A 7,104-nucleotide genomic window follows, 5' to 3' on the forward strand; every position below is an offset into this window, starting at 1 on the left:
CCACACACAGGGTAAAACCTCTGTTGTTTGTAGGAATATGACTTGTGCTGGAATGAGCACAAAGACAAGATTCAGGCAAAGTGCAGGATCTGTTTTTAGACAAAGTAGATACAGAAAGTCTCTCTGAGGAACAGATATTTGAACAGACATCTGAATGAAATGATAAAATCATATTTCTGGTGTGGTATGTGGGGTTTGGTTGCGTGGGTTATGGCAGTGAGATGACCAGGAAGATGCTACTGGCAGTGATGGGAGAAAGGGCCTTTAGTTTCAAAAAGTTACTGGATCAGTGCGAGAACCAGCAGCTCGTGGCGCCTGGAGGAATTGCTTAACCTAGCTCTGTATGTGCTCCATAATGACATAAATAATATATCTTTGGGAAAGAATACCACCTGCTATAAAATCTACAAATTCTGAAGTTGGGGAATTTGGTCAGGAGGACAAGGAATCTGGCAGAGAGATGTCCCTGGGATCTAAACAACCATCAACATGGACCAGTGGTCCAAGATGGTCCAGTCAATCATGGAAGCACTGAGAGATGCAACAAGGAGAGGAGACTTCACTCTAGTCTCTCACGTGTTAACGCAAGAATCACTATGACTTCGCAGCCTTTGCTGTACTTCCTGTGAATGAAGCTGTGAAAAATACTTCGGGGCCAGCGCTGTGGCTCACTTGGTTAATCCTCCGCCTGCGGTGCTGGCATCCCATATGGGCACTGGGTTCTAGTCCCAGTTGCTCCTCTTCTAGTCCAGCTCTCTGCTGTGGACTGGGAGGGCAGTGGAGGATGGCCCAAGTGGTTGGGCCTCTGCACCCACACAGGAGACCAGGAAGAAGCACCTGGCTCCTGGCTTCAGATCGGGGTAGATCCGGCCATAGCGGCCATTTTGGGGGTGAACCAATGGAAGGAAGACCTTTCTCTCTGTCTCTCTCTCACTGTCTAATTCTGTCAAATAACTAAAAAACAAAGAAAGAAAGATACTTTGGAGCAAGCATGGCAAACTGACTCCCCCAGGAGGCCGGCACTGCCCAGTAAGCCAGTTTCGGGGGCCCTACATGGTTCTTTAACAGATTTATTAACTTATCACAGCCAGCCTGAAGCCACTAAGTCCTAATCAGCAGCAGTTGGCCCGGCTGACAAATTACAAGGCTATCCTGGAAAACAGAGCGCTGAGTTCAAGATCCACCTTCAGAATCCTGTATACTGACACATAGAGAAATGTAAAATTTTTTCACTTATTGCCTGGATTAAGCACCTCAGCATTCCTTACTATGTGATAAAATACATGTATAATATAAAGGGTATTATGTATACCTTTTCCTCAAACATGCTGAGTAGTCATTAAAACAATTTTGTAAGATTTAGCGATTTAGGTGGAGCCTGTCAAAATTCTGCAATTTCTATTTCCTATTGACTTAAAATAAGCTTTTTGCTTTATGTAGGACAGTGGTTGTCAACGGTCTTTGACCTGTCCTAGCACACACCACATTCTGGTCTGTACCATTGGCTGACGGTCATCAGGACTGCTGGGATTTCAGGAGGGCCATCCCAAAGAGCCATCCCTGGACTGCAAGGGATTGTGACTCATTCATTTTGGAGAATATGCTCTCATTTCTCCCCACCTCCTGAGAAGCACTAATGTGGAATATAGAAAAATGGCCAAAACAAACAATGTCCTTAGTAAAAAAAAAAATTACCCACGGTTGTATGTGCAAAGTATGTTATGGTAAATCTTTCTGTATTTGTGTATTTAGACATGCATCCAAAGTCAATGAAGGCAAATATCCTGAATGATTTCATGCCATATCCTGAAGTCTCTCCAGCAAGGATTTAGAATAAGGGAAGCAATAAAACAAGACCTTCTCAACAATCACAAGATAAGCACGTTCATCTTTGTGGCTAGTAGATGCAAGTTTCAAAATGTGGTTGAAAAAAAATACATAGCTACCCAGGTCAGTTTCTTGTCTGGTACTCTACGAGTTATGGGTTTCAAAAAGGAACCTTGACATTGTATTTCCCAACAAATTCTTCATCATATGTTTAAAAGAGAAAATACAACCAGCATCCGTGGGTATGATTCTAACAAGCTAATACCTTTGGGTCAAACTATTGGTGAAAAAAATACCTACATATTTTTATACTTATAATGCAGTCTAAATCTCCTGTGTAATCCTGGTAGACAGAAACCTGCTATGTTCAGCAGTATGTAACCCGCAAAGGATTTTTGACAGTCAGGGTGCATAATGGAGCTTGCCTTTGCTTAGAAGTTTACATAATCACTGACAGTAAGTCTTCCTGCAAAAGTTCCCACATTCAGCACTACAACCTTTTGATAATAATGCAATGGGACAAATGTCATGAAAAATATGCCTATAAAGTGAAATAAATCTTGTTCTTTAACCCAGAAATGACTATAAACATTAACTTCATGAAAATTTCACTCATGTACATATTTTTAGCTTCTCTAAGGAGAACACTGAATGACAATTAAGGAATGGGTTTTTAAATTAAGAAAAAAACCCACTTTATCAGAATATTACATAGTACAAACTGACAATATTTGACTACATACTACAGTAAAAACATGACAGCTTGACCTCAAAACATTTGAGGTTTTAAAAAACTTTGAAAGAAAACCAATAAAATTGGTTTTGGTAAGCTATCTTGATGAGTGAAATTCACTGTGTGTGTGTGTGTTAGTGTTCTTATACATTTATCAGTAAACCATCACATTAACATTTTTCCTTTTTTTCTTTTTTTACACTGTGATACTATATATTTCTAACTTAAATAGGTGGGAAGTTGCAGAGCTCAAAAATTTAAAAAAAAAAAAGCCATAGGTGCACATAGAGCTTTCAAATTGGAGACACATTGGAATTAATAGCAAGAGATGGTGAGAAGCAGGAGAAGCAATGAAATAAGAACAGATCTAAACACCCAGGAGAATTTGTGATAAGAATGGGCAGATAAGCGTCAGAAGTGCCATGAGGAGAAAGCTGAGAGAAATACAGAAGAAAGACAGTCGGTTGAAAAAGAAAGAAGGAAAGGGAGGAAAAATATTGGTAGAAAGGGTTAAATCAGTACTCAAAAAGGTACAGATTAGATAGGTAACAGGGCAAACAGGGGGCAATAAGAGATCTAGGGAAAGTCAGAGGTGAAGCAGAGAGAAAAGCCAAGATACTTACAGATAGATAGAACTTAAATAAAACTATATACAAAATAGGAAGGGAGGGAGGGAGAACAGAAAAAAGGAAATCCTCTCCCACCAGAGGAACAAGTTGAAAATATATCCATGAACACTTTCAGAAGGAAGGACTCAGGAATAGCTTATTCCTATTACACTTGAAATTAGTCCACTCAATGAATGAATGGGATGCCTTAACTGTCACTGAGACCAAATATCAATAAGTTACCAAGAAAGATAAATGAAAGCCAAAAGTTTTATTGAGTTTACAATTTCCATTTCAGAGAAATACTTGTTTCCTCACTAATGATGTCATTGATTTCTACTTGTAATTAATGCATAATTACAGTTTTTGCTTTATTTCTTAATGATATCAGCTAATGATTTGGTTATAATTCTTCTATATTAATTTAGTGGAAGCTACCCAATGTCACTCTTAGACTTGCCTATTGCCTATAGCAATAGTTCTCAAAATCATTGATTCCAGTCATTTAAGAAGGGATTCAAAACCCATTGTTGATACACTTCAGTTCTGAAGGCAAGAAAAATGACCAAGTGAACATAGAATAGGTTACATTTAACAAAATTTTAAAAAATGAGGTCTTTAATTTTTTAATCTAAAGTTTTAATTTTGGGGTTTGTCAGCAGTCAAGATGCTGCTTTGGATGCCCACATCCTTGTTGAATAGTTGGCTCCAATCCCAGTTGTGCTTCTGATTCCAGCTTCTAATTAATTTGCATTGTGGCAAGCAATAGCTGAAAACTCAAATGCTTGGAAATCTGTCACCCACATAAAGACTTGGATTGAGTTCTGGGCTCCTGATTTTGGCGTGGCTCAACCCTTGCTAATGAGTGCATTTGGGAAGTGAAACAGCAGACGAAGATCTCTCTTGATGTGTGTGTGTGTGTGTGTGCCTTTCAAATAAATTTTAAAAAGATAGCTTTCTGTGCTACCTAGCTAGGGGTTCATAGAGCGTTGTTCTTGATTCTTGATATAACTTAAAGGGAAGCTGTTACACTGTCTGGAGCCCCTGATGTCCTGTAAATGAAGGAGGAGGAGGATGTCCAAGTTCCTTGCAGCAGGAACCCACTTAGGTGGCACCAATCTTGACTTCCAAATGGAACAGGACATCTACAAAAGGAAAAGTGATGGCATCTATATCATCAATCTGAAGAAGACTAGGGAAAACTTCTGTTGGCAGCTCGTGCCATTGTGGCCATTGAAAACTCTGCTGATGTCGGTGTGATATCCTTCAGGAACACTGGCCAGAGGGCTGTGCTGAAGTTTGCTGCTACCACTGGAGCTACTCCTATTGCTGGCCGCTTCACGCCTGGAACCTTCGCTAACCAGATCCAAGCAGCCTTCTGGGAGCCGTATCTTCTGGTGCTTACTGTTCCCAGGGCTGACCACCAGACTCTCACAGTGGTACCTTATGTGAACTTGCCTACCATAGCTCTGTGTAACACAGACTCTCCTGCCATGTGGACATTGCCATCCCATGCAAAAATAACAGAGCTACTCAGTGGGTCTGATGTGGTATATGCTGCCACGGGAGTTTCTCTGCATCTATGGTCTCATCTCCTTTGAACGCGTATAGGAGATCTCGACTTCTACAGAGATCCAGAAGAGGTTGAAATAAAAGAACGGGCAGGCGGCTGCTGTAAAGCTGTGCCCACGCAAGAACTTAAAGATGTAGGGACTGCCCTGGCTCCAGAGGTTACTGCTCCTCAAGCTGACATTGCAGATGGGTCTGAAGGTCTGCAAGTGCCCTCGGTGCTTATTCAGCAATTCCCTGCTACAGACTGGAAAGTTCAGCCTGCCACCAAGACTGAGCTGTAGCTCCCACAGCTCAGGCCAAAACCACTGAGTAGTTTGAAGCTGCTCTTAACAGTTTCTGAAGCAAAAATGGAAATAAGATTTCTGAAGAAGAAAACTTGAAACTATTTCAGAGTAGGCTAAGCCTCCACCTGCAGTGCCAGTTTGTGTCCCAGTTTCTCCTCTTCCGATCCAGCTTTATGCTATGGCCTGGGAAAGCAGTAGAAGATGGCCCAAATGCTTGAGCCCCTGCACCTGTGTGGGAGACCGGGAAAGAAGCTCCTGGCTTCAGATCAGCTCAGCTCTGGCAATGGAGACAGTCTGGGGAGTGAGTCAGTGGATGGAAGATCTTTCTGTCTTCTCGCCCTCTCTCTATAACTCTACCTCTCAAGTAAACAAAATCTTTTAAAAAAAAAAAATGCAATAGAAAAAATGAGATTTAATTTCACATTGAAATGTGTTAATGGAAGGGCCAGCTGTGAGGAATCTTGAAAAATTTACAGAACTGCATGTTGTGTAAACACCATGCATGGATTTCAAAATGTTTGGCACTGAAATGTATCTTTTAAATTTACTTTTCTGTGAACTTTTTGAGGAACTCTTGTATTTGCATTTATAAACTCCTTGTCTTTGGAACATGTGTTCAGTGGTTCAGATCATCCATAAAGCAAATCTTGAGGACTTTAACCCTATGTCAAGACAAATTTTCTCTTGAATTAGGATTCTTTTTTATGATGTAAAATATATTGTTAATACAGTGAGAAAAACTGAGTCATTTGGACAAACCAGCAATAAGTATAGTAGATAATGGTGACAATAGTAAATTAAAAATCACATTTTAAAAAGAATAATATAATAATAGTAATACATTCCTGGGGCTGGCTCTGTGGAATAGTGGGTTAAACTGCCGTCTGCGACACCAGCATCACATAACAGGGCTGGTTGGAGTCCCAGCTGTTTCACTTCTAATCCAGCTCCCTGCTAATGCACCTGAGAAAGCAAAGGAGGATGCCCCATGCCCCAAGCACTTGGTCCCCTGCACCGAAGTAGGAGACCCAGATAAAATTTCTGGCTTCTGGCTTAGCTGTGGCCATTGTAGCCATTTGGGGAGTACAGTGAATCAGTGACTGGAAGATTCTCTGTCATCTCTCTCTCTCTCTCTCTCTCTCAACTCTGCCTTTCAAATAAATCTTTAAGAAATTACAAAAACTCATATGACAAGATTGTGCAACTTGGCAGAATGATCTTAAAGCAAAATAGCATTGTATAGAACTACACTATTGACAATTAAAAGCAATGGCCCTCATGTATAGCCAGCAACTATTTCCTTTTGCTTCAGTGGAAATGCAAGTGTACAACTAGACTCCTTGAATTGTTGAAAGCAGAAGAATCTTAGTAAATTAACATGGTTTATGTCATGCAAGGAAACTGTGAAACGGCACACGCAGAGTCTCTAGGACACATTTTGAAGACATTTCTGCAGGTGGTTGTGAAGTGTCCTTTATGCAGCTGTGGTAATGGAACGAGGCTTGTTCACTCTGGGAACAATGACAATATTATCCTTAAATTATCCAGCACTACTGAAATGGTTCACATTGCTGTAGGGAAGGAGGGTGCTCAGCTATGTTCCCCACCTGCCTTCATTGCTGTCTGTAAGCACTGGGTAATCAATGGAAGAAAGCAAATTGCATCATATTTTTCATTTTAAATTTTCATTACATTTTTATTACTCATGGAACATTTTCACTAAGAAAAAATACAATACTTATATCAATACAAGAAATTCAGAAATCTGTTTTCCTTCATCTAGAATCTAAGTATAATCACTGATTATATTTCAGTCAGTAACCATTCATACTTATATGAGTATATATGTTTTGCTTTATTTTCCCTCAAAAGTAATTTAACTCATGATTATATAAAAAATGTCTTGTACCCATTGATCTTACAATTTCTAATTGAATGCAAATATTATAGAAAAATTAGGAGAAAAGGAAGAAAATACCATAAATTTGAATGAGCATAAATCCTTGCTGAGACAAAATACAAGACATATTTGAAGATATAGCAATACATTTTATTTTACCAATTGTATTCTGAAAAATTG

At 39.7% G+C, this 7,104-nt stretch overlaps 2 pseudogenes; both read left to right on the forward strand.

Moving 5' to 3' along the window:
• Window positions 1-233: 233 nt before the first annotated feature.
• Window positions 234-1,212, forward strand: LOC100358084 (COP9 signalosome complex subunit 8 pseudogene; annotated as a pseudogene).
• Window positions 1,213-4,242: 3,030 nt separating this feature from the next.
• LOC149123545 (small ribosomal subunit protein uS2B pseudogene) lies at window positions 4,243-5,021 on the forward strand (annotated as a pseudogene).
• Window positions 5,022-7,104: the final 2,083 nt, after the last annotated feature.

This window comes from Oryctolagus cuniculus, chromosome 11 (genome assembly GCF_051225735.1).
Source record: "Oryctolagus cuniculus isolate XC-2025 breed Fujian yellow rabbit chromosome 11, ASM5122573v1, whole genome shotgun sequence".
NCBI classification, from domain to species: Eukaryota; Metazoa; Chordata; class Mammalia; order Lagomorpha; family Leporidae; genus Oryctolagus; species Oryctolagus cuniculus.